Source organism: Mixophyes fleayi, chromosome 12 (assembly GCF_038048845.1).
Source record: "Mixophyes fleayi isolate aMixFle1 chromosome 12, aMixFle1.hap1, whole genome shotgun sequence".
NCBI classification, from domain to species: Eukaryota; Metazoa; Chordata; class Amphibia; order Anura; family Limnodynastidae; genus Mixophyes; species Mixophyes fleayi.
Window position 1 is genome coordinate 19,973,707 of NC_134413.1, and position 15,115 is coordinate 19,988,821.

Sequence of the window (15,115 nt, forward strand, 5' to 3'; positions counted from 1 at the left end):
AGGCCCTTTCATTCCACTTAACAAGCACTCCTAAGCCAATATGCTAATTTTACTTTGTCTTGTAAAGAATGAAGAGGAGGAAGAAAGGAAAGGAGTGAGGATAGAAATGGAGAAAGTATTCCGTATAACAAAGAAAACTTTGCAATAGGTGAACTACTGCTATAATTTGGTAGTAATTACGCTAGGGGGGAGAAGCAGGTCGTCACAAGGCCCTTGAACAATGAGAAGAGCTCGGGAATTTCTACTTGCTCTGTCAATGTGCAAGGAATATATCATTAAAGATGTTATAACCTTAATTACACCTTCAACTCATAACAGATTTCCTTATTTTACGCTTGTACGTGACAGTTACCGCTATAAAGGGATGTGCATATATATTTTTTTTTTCATTCAATTTTTTTTTTACTTTCCAAGAACTTTTTCTTGTTTGTCTTCTCCAATCCCAAACCGAGCAGAATTCAGTTACATTAAACTTTTCTATAATTGTTCACGGTGCACAATCATGAAAAATGTATAATTTAAATGTAGGTTTACATTTACAAGTCTATAGTTCCATGGCTGATAACATGTTCCATACAAAGGACCTTGATTCATATCCGAACACAAATTGTGTTCTGAATAAAGAGTACGGGACTTGAGTGTAATTTCGCCCCTATGCAAATCCGAGCAGATCTCAAGACGCAGTATAATTTGAATTTGGGTATAAGTAAACGTTACTTGTTGTATGTAGACAGACAGAACACAGTGCCGGATATGCACAGGCCTATGTGTAATATAAAGTCACATCAGAACGCATGCAAAAAAAAAAAATTTACATGGTAAAATAAACAAACTAATAATACTATAAATCATTAATAAAAAAAAAATATGCACTTTTTTTTACATTATATGTACATATAGAAGGATGATAATTAAATTAGAGAAACCAAGGAATTGAATTATGCAGTATCTGGCATTGCATGCCCTTTGCCTACGTTTGTCTACCCCTCCCCGCCCTTGGAGTCATAAGTGTCATTAGCGTTCAGATATGAACTGCATGCAGTTGAGTTCATTGGCGCAAGCCCCATTCTGGCACATGCGCAGAGCAAAATAACACAATGGAACTTACGTATAAACATGAATCAGGCCCAAAGTCTTTATATGTACAGCTCTTCTGTTGGAACTACAGCTAGGATTTTTTCCTTCTTAGTTGTTAGCAGAAAGTCTTAAGTCAAACATAAGGCAATTAATGAGAAGTCGGCACACCTTGTCAAGGTATGGGCACTGTGATACCCAGCGCCAAGTTTAATATGCAAAGCAATATCCGGTGCCAAGAATAATGTGCACAACCCTACAAGGAGTGGCGTAATATCTTATGCCAAATATACTTAATGCTGCTCTGCACTGCTCACAGCTCTGACTGCCTTGCACTGATCAAGGAGCTCAGTGTCAGAAACAAGGACATCTATTAGGCAATAGATGTCTTTGCAAGGACTTGGGTTTAAAGCGGAGTTTGGAGCGGTTTGTTTTAAAGCTGGGATTTTTTTGCAGGGGGTGTGGCTTACCAGTTTGTGGGTGGGGCTGTTAAGGCCTCTCTTATTACTATGGGAGGCCTTAACTCGGAGGTGGGGGGGGCACAGAAGGCGGGGGCGTGGCAAGCCTGGACTCAACAGACTATTAGGAAAATTTTAAAGGAAAGATGGCCCAGTGACCCAGCCCAAGGTAGCCCACTATGGGACCGGCCCGGGGGGCAGATGCCTTCTACCCCTTTCTGAGGTGTCCAAAGTCCCACATTTTGAAAGCTAGGAGGTATATTGGTCTGCTATTTTGTCACTATGCAGAAAACAACAGGCACTACAATTAACTCATAGTGTCTATCAGTTTTGTAACTGAACCTGAGTAATTAGAATAGCCATAAGCAAGCAAAGAAGAACACAGTGACTTAAACAGACCACGCTTTATAAAAGCATATAACACAAATCAAATGCTTCTAGACATGGACAAAATACAATGGTAATACGCAGAGAAGGGATGATCACTGCACACAATAAACTGTGTCTGTGTCTTTAAATCCAACAAAGGGGGAAAATCAACCTCAATTATAGATTACCAGATATTTCTCCAGAGAGGGGAACTACCCCACACAACTGGGCATGGTACACATATTCATACACAGCGCACTTATATTTACTGTGCGTTATAGCTGTATAATTTTATTCTTTCACCTTGTTACATGTCTGTATGAAGTCGTCCTCTTTGCAGCTCCAAACGGTCATTATTATTACGGACAGTGTGACCATGCTCACTGTGCTCCAGAAACTCACTGTGGCCTTATTTATTTAGGGAATATCTATTCCAGCCATACTAGTAAAATACTGTCCCTTCTAAAGCTCATCAGTCCTGTCCAGGACCAATCCCTCCCATCCTGCTCCTAGACCAATGTTGGCTAACCTGTGACACTCCAGGTGTTGTGAAACACCTGGAGTGTCCCAGCATGCGTTGTCCCAGAAAGTCCCAGCATGCGTTGCCAATATATAACAGATTATTACTGGAAGGGTATGCTGGGACTTGTAGTTTCACAACACCTGGAGTGTCACAGGTTAGCCAACACTGTCCTAGATTATCATTGCTGGATGCACAGTAATGCTGGACCATGTGATATTGGGGAACTGGGTTGGTCCAAGTGTGATACCCAATAATGACCCAATGAAATACATTATGATGTTTACTGAGAAGGTCAGAAGGACCAGACACTGGGATCCCCCACCACGCCTCTTATGGTCAGTGTTATACGGTGAGCGCCCTTCAGTATAGAACATTTGTTGGGGCTCAGCAATTTAGTTTCAATTCAATATATAAAAAAAAAGAGCAGGGAAAGTAAACATTAAATGGTTTGCTGTCAGCGTCTACATAACCTATTTAGCTTCTGTTCAATATTATGACATTGGTCAATATAATATATTGAGGGATCTACTGTATTTAATGGATTTCGGCAGAGAAGCAGAATGATTAAGTGGAACTCTAAAAAGGAACAAGTCTGTATCGGAAAACTCTCCTGTAATGGATTGTAACTACTGAGTGCTTCAAACCTAACCTGCCAGCTCTGTTTAGTGCTTACATCTAGGTGAGTGTGTAATTGCCTGGACACTATGGAAACTTCGAGGAAGCCATGTACACCTATGTACAAGTGTGTAGCTAAAGCAATCCCTAGTAAGACCAGTAAAGATTTGCATACATAAGACTTCAGTACTGGCCATTTGCTGTGTAGCAGGGTATGCAACTGCTTATTCACAGAGCACTATAATTGTAATCATTATACAGGCACAGGGCAGTATGTATTACATAATGCTGAGGGAGGCATTGCCAGTGTGCAGGACCTGACCAGCCATGTGCATCATTACTGTACTAATCTGCTTATATCACATGATCTGCATGTGCTGGTGTTTCCCTTCAAAATCTTTTATTGTGGCACACTATCTAATGAGACCTGTAATGTGTGACATTCAATCTAGTGTATAAAAGTGGTAGGGTCATCAATGCCGAAGCTCCCGTCTTTAGGACTATCCACGGATGGGTACATGGGAAATCTCAGTATTGGGTAGACAGTAAAGGAAACTTCTGCTACTCAAGGGAATTTAATTGTGGTGGACTGTGGACAGTCTGCTTTTTTATTCATGTCTGCCAATAAGAGTATGACTGTAAGAGTAATGTACTGTAATTAACTTTCTGTTGCCTTCTGGCTCAACAACAATAAGAGTATATATGTATATCTATATTTCAATTCAACTACAGTGAAGATTATTTATTGTTACTCTTGTGACTATGGCTCATGTGCCCCTAGAAAAACCTCGTGCAGAATAACAGTTATTTGTAAACATCTATCTTTCTGTCTTTTCATAACAACTTATGATATAGTCAATTCAGAGTGATGAACTCTTGAATAGATAATAGTAGTCTATTTACAGTAGAGACTCCTCTTGCACATATTTTCTAAATTAACGTTAGTACAAGATGCACACCATCAGAAATAAATAATGAAGAATAAATAAAAAGAAACTAAAACACTACAAAGATAGTGATAAAAAAAAAAAAAAAAGTACCAATGACTTTAGAAGTAACAAAACACATCCTGACTCGGTACAACTGCAAGAAACAGGTTAACTAATTTAAGGGAAATATCCACCCGTTTTTTTTTTTTAAAACTTTTTATTTAAAGAGGAGACAACAGGAACAGTACAGACAACAATTTTGACAAGAAAGATCTTAATATTCAAGGTGTATCCTCTAAGTTTTATACTTTTATATCGGTGGGGAGGGTGAGAAGGGAAGGGAAGGGAGGGAGGGGGGGTAGAAAGGCACAAATATTATCAACAATATTGCTAATAAATAAATAGGCACGCAAAATTGGAACATTGCTAGGAAAGGCTTAGACACACAGTTACAATGACTGCCCAAAAGAGCAGAGGCATACAGACATTACTCACCAGCCGCGCACCATTTCCAGCCTGGGGGGGTCCAGAGGCGGCCCAAAAGCTATGTTCCATCTGCAGGAGGAGCCATATTGGATAGGCAGCTACAGCTTTCTAGAAAGTACCACGGGGCCCACACCTTATCGAAGTTATATGATTTGTCATGGAGGTAGCACGTTATACTCTCCATGCTTGCGACATGTCTTATGTATGACCGTAACTCCTGCATAGAGGGAGCTCTAGGGTCTTTCCAGTACTTTGCTATTAGGGATTTAGCGGCTGCCAGAATATGGGAGATAAGCTTGTTAGAAGGCCCGCTCTCATCAGGTATAGGGCGAGAGAGAAGGAATGACCAGGGATCCTTACTTATCTGTTGTTCTGATACAGAGTTTATGAGTGTGAGAACCATGTTCCAGAAAGGAACTATGCAAGGGCAGGTCCACCATATGTGTAGCATCGTACCTCTCTGGCCACATTCCCGCCAGCAGCTCGGAGTGGCCGTAGGAAACATTCGAGACAACTTATCAGGAGTATAGTACCATCTATCGTACACTTTAGAGGCAGTTTCCTTAATTTAGTGTAGAGATCGAGCTCTTGGCAATCCCCTCCCTGACCTCCTCCCAGCATAGATCGTCTGGAGGAGGACCCAAGTCATTTTCCCATTCCCGCTCATGTCGGCCTGGAGTATCAAAAGTATAATCTATGAGCCAATTATAGATCAGGGAGATCATCCCTTTGGTGAGAGGTGAGTGTAAACACATGTACTCAAAGGAGGTCGGGGCCCGGAGAGCCTCCTGGGGGGGTAGAGACATGGCAAAGTGTCGAACCTGGAAGTACTCAAAAAAGAGCGGACGAAACGGTTCAAATTTATGATGAAGTTCTGACATAGAAGCCCAAGTTTGATTAACCACCAGGTCCGAAACCACCCGTAATCCCGCCTTTATCCAGAGCTTAAATTGCTGGGTTGAATTGCCAGGAGGGAAGTGTGGGTTGCCCCAAAGGGGAGTCAGAGGTGAAATAGGGGAGGACAATTTATATTTGACCCGGCATGAGTCCCAGAGGGATAAGCAGAATTTAGGAGATTGAAGAGAGGAGGCCGCTGGTGGTCTATCTATATTGGCCATACCCCAGAGTGATGCCATGGAGGGGACCCCAACATAGTGGGTCTCCAGGTCCACCCAAGCTATGGACTGGTAAGGCGCATAAGTTACCGCCACCTGGGTCAAATGAGATGCCAAATAATAAAATTTAATGTCTGGATAACCCCTACCTCCCCGAGCCCTGGGCTTCTTAAGCACTGCTATCGAAATTCTAGGGGGCTTGGCTCGCCATATAAACTTTAGAAAAGAGGAATGCAAATCCCTAAACACAGAGTCAGGAACCCTCACTGGAAGAGTCTGGGAAAGATACAGAAGTTTAGGGACCAAGTTCATCTTGGTAGCAATAATCCTCCCCAGCCACTATATGATATAGCTCTTCCAAATCTCCAAGTCCTGTTTGATTTTTGACAGGAGGGGGGGGGGGAAGTTTTCCCGATACAATCTCTCATAGGATGAGGTGATATAAACTCCAAGATATTTGATCTCATTTGGCTGCCAGCGTAGTGTAAAATTAGTCTGTAAACTGGACCTAAGGGAAGGGGAAGTGTGAAGGAGCATGGCCTCAGATTTAGAAAAATTAATTTTATAGCCAGACAGTAGGCCATATTCATCAATAAGTTTATATAGGGCGGGTAGAGACTCCTGAGGATTCGTCAGAGAGAGAAGTATGTCATCTGCGAAGAGAGATACCTTGAATTCCCGCGGTCCCACTGTCACACCTGAGATCGACGTCGACTGTCTGATCATCGCCGCCAGGGGTTCTATCACTAGAGCAAAAATTAAGGGCGAAAGGGGGCAGCCCTGTCTCGTCCCGTTGGAGAGGGAGAGAGGGTCGGAAAGAGATCCATTGACCAGAACCCTAGCTGAGGGAGAGTTATAGAGGGCAGATACCCCGGTCAGAAATTCAGCTGTGAAGCCGTACGCCTTCAAAGCTAGGGTCATAAATTCCCAGGAAATCCGATCGAACACCTTCTCGGCATCCACCCGTTTTTAATGTCTCTCAATAATCTGTGCATATAAATATATAATTATTTGAATAGTAGCCTTAATACACCCCGAGATGGAAGTAAAGCTTACTTTGAAAGTGGAATGAATGTAAACTGATCATTAAAGTTACCAATGAATATACTTTAGAATATTGTATATTTACATAAAAGGCAAGTGTGTACTTCCCAAAAAGTAATTTATAAATCAGGACTGTGTGCCACGTTCCCCTACGGCAGTGTTTCTCAACTTCAGTCCTCAGGACCCACTAACAGTGCAGGATTGCCAGGTAACCAGTGAAAGAATTATACCACCCTCTACACTGTGTTAGTCAGTAATGAATACACCTGTGCTCCAGCAAGGAGATATGGAAAACATGTACTGCTAGGGGGCCCTGAGGACTGGAGTTGAAACACTGCTCTACGGCATGCCTAGTGATTTTAAAGGGCTAGGCTGCCTCCAACTCCCTCCCCTAAAATCACCCTTACCCTCCCAACAGCCCTTCTATCCAGGGCAGAAGTCCTTATTGCTGGGACTGAGGGGCAGTCACCAAACAATTGGGAGGTATGGGGGCCAGGTACTTGAAAAAAAATCTATTATTTTTGAGACTATATTGGCTCCTGAATTTAATGTTGGATCCTGAACATCCTGTTCAGACTCCGTCAACTCTTATTTCCTTCTGGTCATATGTATACAATATATCACAGTGTTGTCCTGAATTTACTTCTATTATCATCTGACTGGATCATTTTGGGACACGTTAGTAAATGTGGTAGGTAGCAAATATGAGTTTATCTTCCTACAGCACTAACAGAGCCACGGTGATGCAGACTGTGATCTGGCAGCTCGTCTCAAGTGCAGAACAGCCAGAACTTGTCCAATTCAACCTCTTGTGTGCATCACCAAAGTAGACTCTGATCCTTGGGCCAAGCGGCTTGTACTGTGTGGACCAAGGTTTACAGCAAAATACCCTCTGTAAATGCCATACAAATGTGTTTACGAATAATCAAACATCTTTCCAATGATGTATTACACGCTGAATGCTTTATTCAGTGTAAATAGTCCTTTAACAGACAAAAACGATGAAACCTTTTAAAGGAAATGTATGAAAAATATGTAGTAAAGTATTATTTTGAAGGCCATGCATGCTTTACAGATTTCACCTTGCAGAAGTATACCCATTATATTAGCAGTAACTCTTTCAGAAGCGATTGCTTACTAATATAATATCATCATCACCATTTATTTATATAGCGTCACTAATTCTGCAGCGCTGTACAGATAACTCATTGGGGCTTACAGTCTAAATTCCCTAACACACACACACAAACACACACACACACACACACACACACACTAGAGTCAATTTTGTTAGCAGCCAAGTAACCTACTAGTTTGTTTTTGGAGTGTGGGAGGAAACCGGAGCACCCGGAGGAAACCCACGTAAACACGGGGAGAACATACAAACTCTACACAGATAAGGCCATGGTCGGGAATTGAACTCATGATCCCAGTGCTGTGAGGCAGAAGTGCTAACCACTACGCCACCGTGCTCCCCAGAGTACTATGAGAGAGATATAGATATAGATTTTATATTTATATATATATATATATATATATATATATATATATATATATATATATATATATATATATATATATATATATGAATCCAAGACTTCTCCCGTGCTGCCCCCTTCACTGGAACGACCTCCCTCGCTCCATCCGTCTCTCTCCTAATCTGTGCTCCTTCAAATGAGCACTCAAAACTCACCTGTTTCTCAAAGCGTACCAACCTTCTACCTAACCCCGCATCTCCTCCTAACATTCTATCATCTCTCCTCCCGGTCCTTCTCCCCACACTTCAACTTCCTTCAATTGTGTCTATTTCGTTTCACCCACCCTTAGGATGTAAGCTCGAATGAGCAGGGCCTTCTTCCCTCTTGTCTCCACACCTGTTCTTCTACTCCGGCTCTACTGCATCAACCTGCCTGGAGTTTCTGAAGCATTGGTATTTTTGTTTATTGTTCCGTACTGTCTCACCCTGTATAGTCTACTGTTTGCTTTGCGTACGGCGCTGCGGAAATCTTGTGGCGCCTAACAAATAAATGATAATAAATATATATATATATATATATATAAATATAACACACACACGCATATATGCATACATATACACATAGAAACGTATAATGGCCGACTCAGGGTCAAATTACCATTTTATGTCTGTGGATGAGAGTTTATTCTATGGTAGAGCAACTTACGCTCATTAGAAAAACATTCAAGTAATTAAGCTCCTAGTCCCAAGATAAGGTCCTTGAGGAGTGTTGGACTGCAGTACCTTGGACCCACCCTTCTGTTTAGAATAATTGTTGTGTGTAGCAAATACCAACAAAAATCCAAACCATAAAATATTCCATTTTATGATGGTTCAGGTACAACACTCATATGGTGTCCAGCCATGACTACACATATACTGCACCTACAGTGTTCTGACCAGAAAGTTTTGCCAGTCGGGATGCATTAAGAAACAGCCGGGTGGGGGCAGTGTAATACTTTGCAATAATATTGATAATATTATAAAGTACAGCCAGTTAGACTGCACCATTCAGGAGAGAGCCGGCGGTACAGTCACCGCGTGCGTCACTTTTTCCTGACTGCCTGTATTCTGCTTCCGGCTTAGTGTAACCAGGAGCAAGATGTGAATTTGTGGTCGTCCGATGGGCCAGTCCGGTGCTCTACATGAGGGTTTTGTCCTTACGCAGTGCAGTAACCCATAGCAACAGTCATCATCATTTATATAGCGCCAGCAAATGTCGTAGTCCTTTACAATACAGTCACTTCCTTTATCAGATCACAGCTAATTGCTTATGGGTAGTTAAGCTGGGTACACATTACAGAATTTTCCACCAACTTTTTATGTCGATCGATTTTACATGCGATCGATGTTCCGATCGCTCGGTCCATGGACTGCATACACACTAGCCTTGTTTAAGATGATAAAGAGAAGAGCGGACGTCTCTTTAGCAACTTTTTACAGCCATGTTGTCGTGAGCAATGACTGTAATTTCGTACTCACTGTTGTGGATCGGTGGGAAGTTTATACACACTACACAGCGGAAACGAGATTGGAACGAAAATATTAAACGGTACGACCAACCAAATGAGGTGACAATCGTCCATTTGGGCAGACTTTCGACCATCGTGTCACTGCACACACTGACCCGACTTTTGGTCGTAGGTCGGCTGATTGAGCCGATTATTGGATGAAAGCCGTGTAGTGTGTACCCAGCTTAAGTAAATAAACCACCATATGTTTTACCAAGAATAAACATTAGTTTCACCCTTCTCTGCTTTGAGTAATGTAATTCAATGTATATTTCTATCAGCTGAAAATCTCACTATAACGTTGATATTTCGATCAGTATCTCAGTATAAGGTCTTCATATGTTGTCCATCAACTGGTCAGTTACATTTTACATGATTACATAACATTATCTACAGTACCAGCTGGAAAATGAGTTTGGGGGAGGGAGGGGGGGAGGGGGGGGCGGTGTCATGCTGGGCCCCACAGCACACCAAAATGAGCTCACCGCATGCCCATATGCTCATCATAATCACAGCCTTTTACAGCTATAGATGTCTGGGAAAAACCAATACAAGGGAACAATGGGATTTGATATTAGAAATTAAAATTACATTTCATTTAATTAAAAAAAGTACAGCAAAAGCTCAACTGAAAGCTAGTTTATCTGTAAAATAGGATAACTCCAGTAAAATATAGGTACAAGTGCTTCATTGTAACCAGCAGATACTGCAGGTGATGGGTAGCATGCCTGCCTGCCTCTGAGCATCTCACTTGTGATATGGATGGCAATTCAAGTCTTAAAAGACTTAATGAAGATTACACAGATACAAATCATACTTTCCATGTGCATATTAAATGATTTTTTTCCTACAACAGAATAAAAATAGGTCACTAAAAAGATTTTCATAATGTAATAATTAAAATTCTCCTATGTGGATGCTAAACCAGGGGCAGTTGTTGGCTTCTGTATTGTGTATCTAGTCTCTCTGAATTAGAATATAATGACTACATGTGGGCCATTTATGTCATAAGTCGCACAGAAATTAAGTAAATTGTCATTTTAATAAAAGGTATCGTGTTCATTTGATTATTGAATAATATCATTTTAATTTCAGTAGCAATTAAAATGAAAAATATTTTCTTTAGCCTTTTACACATATGTGCAGTTCTAATCCTAGTAGAATATTGGGTCTGCTAATGTCCTAGAAACAATGGGTGATGTATGATACCTGGTAGGACAAAAACACTAAGAATTAGACACAAGTACAAGTTTGGGTCACAAAATTGCTTTGCATGCCTGGAGTTATACTGAGCAATCGGGGACTTGTAGCTCCACAAACATATTGATGAGATGTTTGGAGAGTGCAGAGTATCCCTGTTTTTTTGTCTATACAATGTGGGCAACCCCCTCTTGCACCCCAGTCTGTACATGGTGAGTGCAGAGGATCTATGTCTGTGTTGATGAGATTATCAACATTTATTTCTATAGCGCCACTAATACAGAGAACTCACCCACATCAGTCCCTGCACCATTGGGGTTTACAGTCTAAATTCCCTAACACACACACACACAGATCTATGGTCAATTTATTAACAGCCAATTAACCTACCAGTATGTTTTTGTAGTGTGGGAGGAAACCGGAGCACCTGGAGGAAACCCACGCAAACACAGGGAGAACATACAAACTCCTCACAGATAAGGCCATGGTTGGGAATTGAACTCATGACCCCAATGCTGTAAGGCGGAAGTGCTAACCACTAAGCCACCGTGCTGCCCCAATTATGACTTTTCACTATTACCCTGGCACTGTCAGACCCAGGGGTGCCAGGATGTGTCTTCAACAGGGCTGGTTTGCCCTTGGTTAAGAGGATCTTTTATTTCTGCCCTGTGTTGGGGCTGGATGCACATTATAAAAGTTAGTATTTACTAAGGTATTAGCAAAGCAAAATGTTTGCCACAACATTTTTTTCTTTTTTTTTTAATTCTCTATCCGAGCACGGCGGTAGAGACGGCCTTTCCGCAAGTCTGGCCCGATTCTACCCACACTGTTTTTTGCTTTTACATATTATTTCCAGCTACCAATAGACTCCCCAACAATCTAAAATATACAGGAAATTCTGGTAATGACACGAAAATCTTATCTAGAGAATTTTTTTACCTCACAATATCAGGGCAACAGTGCCAAGAGGTTTACATGGAGAAACTAAGCAATAAAGAGGGTTAAATATCACATTCAGCTGTATCCTTTCCCCTTGTTATTTGTGATCATCTGTACAGAACAATCCTGGAAAAGATCAGGCGAAACCATATGACAACAAAGTTGAAGTACAGCGCCCGCTTCCATGTCACAGGTCTGTGTTTATTGAAACCACCCTGCGTGCTGCAAATTAATCTTTAATTCAATCTGAGTAACCTGGTCTAGTGCAAAGGAACATACAAATTAAAACCTCTCCGGAAACTGCAAGCTGAACACCTTATTAAGAAACAATTTCTGTCTTATCCCACAATGCACTGCAGTCTTCTATTGCAAGAGGTGATTAAAATGTGACCTGTTTTATTTACATATCAGGAGATACAAGGCACAGCTCTTGTGTGTGACAAAGATGCAGCATCTCCCATTGAAATGGAACGTTTCTTAATGAGCTTATCAAGAGAAAGAGGCTAGATGTGCATATTTTGCCCAATTGCCAAATATGTGGTCAGTTTGACCACACACAGTGTCTACAAATGTATTCAATATGCAACAAATAAATATTATGTTCATTTCCAATAGTCACGTGACGCCCTACGCTTGTGACCAGGGCCAAGTGTTAGAGTCACAGTGATTGGTCCATGCATAGCCCATTCACCAAAGCAGTGTCTATAAACTAAAGAAACAGCTGTTACACAATAAAGACATATAAATCACTTACTTCTTCTAATCAGTTCAATTAAATGAAAAACATAGCTTGGCGCGTGGTTATATATACTCTGCACAAAGTCTGCATTGTAACTAACCAGTTTTTGGCAAAGAGCTGATCTTCTAACGTCTGGGAAAGACTGGAAGCATGTTAGGACAACTTAAAGGGTTGTATGTTTAAAACTTACAAGTTCGTTTACCAAACCCTGAATGGGACACAAAGTAATAATTAATACAAAGGCGAGTGAGTAAATGGAAAAACATACAGCAGAATACCTTGCGTTGAAAAGAAAATTACAAATTTTAATGCACAGTAATCAAAAATTTCCAAAGCATTTTGTTGTATTGTGTTAATAATAGTGGTTGGCATTGCTGCCTCACAGACCTTGGGTCACGGATCTGATTTCAACCACGGCCCTTATTGGTGTGGAGACTGTATGTTCTCCCAGTGAATGTGTGGGTCTCCTCCTGATGCTCCCGTTTCCCCCCAAAATACTAGTAGGTTAATGGCTGCAGACCAAAATGGGGCCCTATTGTCTGTGCATGTATTAGGAAATTCAGAATGAAAGCTTGAATGGGTCAGGGACTGATGCGAATAATTACATCGTCTCAGTACAGAGCTGCATAAAATGATTGTTGCTATATAAACAACAATCATTAATAATTCTAATGGCAGCACGGTGGTTCAGTGGTTAGCACTTCTGCCTCACAGCACTTGGGTCATGAGTTCAATTCCTGACCATGGTCTTATCTGTGTGGAGTTTGTATGTTCTCCCCGTGTTTGCGTGGGTTTCCTCCGGGTGCTCCAGCTTCCTCCGAGACGCCAAAAACATACTAGTAGGTTAATTGGCTGCTATCAAAATTGACCCTAGTCTATATGTGTGTGTGTGTGTGTGTGTGTCTGTGTGTGTGTGTGTGTGTGTATGTGTGTGTGTGTGTGTTAGGGAATTTAGACTGTAAGCTCCAATGGGGCAGGGACTGATGTGATTGAGTTCTCTGTACAGCGCTGTGGAATCAGTGGCGCTATATAAATAAACGGTGACGATGATGATGAATTCTTCTTACCCTGTTTGATTCTACGGTTTATTTGAAAGCTTAAAAAAGGCATTCACAGCGGGAGTTAGACATAGCCATACCGGAATCAGAATGGGGGAACATATTTCAACGTACCCATGTTAATTCAATCAGTGTGAGAGTGGTTGAAACTCTGACTAGGTGGTATCGTTGCCCCAGTCTCCAAGCAAAAATGATTCCCGGGGTCTCAGATCTATGCTGGAGATGTCAGGGAGCTTTGGGCTCTCCATTACATATCTGGTGGGATTGCCCGGTAATCAGACCCTTTTGGGACGCGGTTATTCTCATCTCCAAAACGATTGTGGGAACTGAACTACCAAATTGCCCAAGGTTCTGGATACTTAACGACACTAATATGCCAGTCTACAAATATAAAAAGTCCTTGGTAAAGTATCTTAATGGCGCTGCAAAGGCGGTGATACCGGTACACTGGAGGTCACCGCTGGTCCCTACCATAAAAGAATGGTTTTACACGGATAGATTTCTATATGGTAATGGATGAAATAATCTATGCGGCAGACGATAAAAATAGAGCATTTTACATACTGTGGTCGGAATGGATCGAGTTTAAAAATAAAGTGTTGTTCGCTCAGTGGAATGTATGAAGCTCATCACATACCCCCTCTCTCTCCCATACCCACCCCCCCCCCCTCCCTCTTTCCTTCTACCTCTTTACCCCCCTTTTCTCACAATTATTTCACCTTATTTTTTCGTATTTTATCCTTTGAGCAAAATTAAGCAAATGTACCTCACCGTGGATGAAAACGTAACTGCTGAAGTTCAATGTAAAGTTTGAAGTATTGGAACTTTGAGCTAATGTTATTGCATACACTTGTATATGATGTTAAACTTCAATAAAAACAGATTATACAAAAAAATAAATAAAATAGGGCATTCACTTTAATGACAAGACAAACAAAAGACTCACAGGGCGAGTAGGTGGGTTCCAACAAGAAAGCATAACATCTCAGTCATAGGAACCAAACAATTATCTGATCCCTCAGTCTGCATGTTATAGTCACTAAACGTCCCAAACCTGTCACACGGATATGCTCTTTAACGCTGTTGTGACAGGAACTCCCTGTTTACACTACTGGCAAGCAGACAAAACGCTGGCTTCCTGTGGCTAATGTATGCTCTGATCATTTTATAAAATGGTTGGTGAACTGCGTCTGCCCTGGCGCATCCTGAGAAACGTAGTTCTAATACTGGAAGAATGTGTCCCTTAAGGTTAACTACAAACTTCATTATTATTCAGAACTAAATAAAGTTGAACCTATGTTCTATGGTCTTTTCACTTCCTTACTGAAACATACTTCAGTTTTCGAGAACTCTTGACAAAAATAGTCTACGTGGGTCCTTGATGTTGGTACAATTAGAGCTCCACAAACCCGGCAAATGTCAAGCTAATAGGATAAGTATTTAATGCCTGACTTAGAATAAACAAACAAATCACATCATCCAAAAACAGACACATAACAAAATCACTGAATATTAGCTGCAGGCACAGAGGGGGGTAGT

The 15,115-nt window shown here is 41.3% G+C and overlaps 1 protein-coding gene across 1 annotated transcript in view; it reads right to left on the reverse strand.

Moving 5' to 3' along the window:
- BRF1 (BRF1 general transcription factor IIIB subunit) overlaps positions 1–15,115 on the reverse strand; it is a 214,006-nt gene that overhangs the window by 11,118 nt on the left and 187,773 nt on the right. The window lies entirely within an intron of this gene.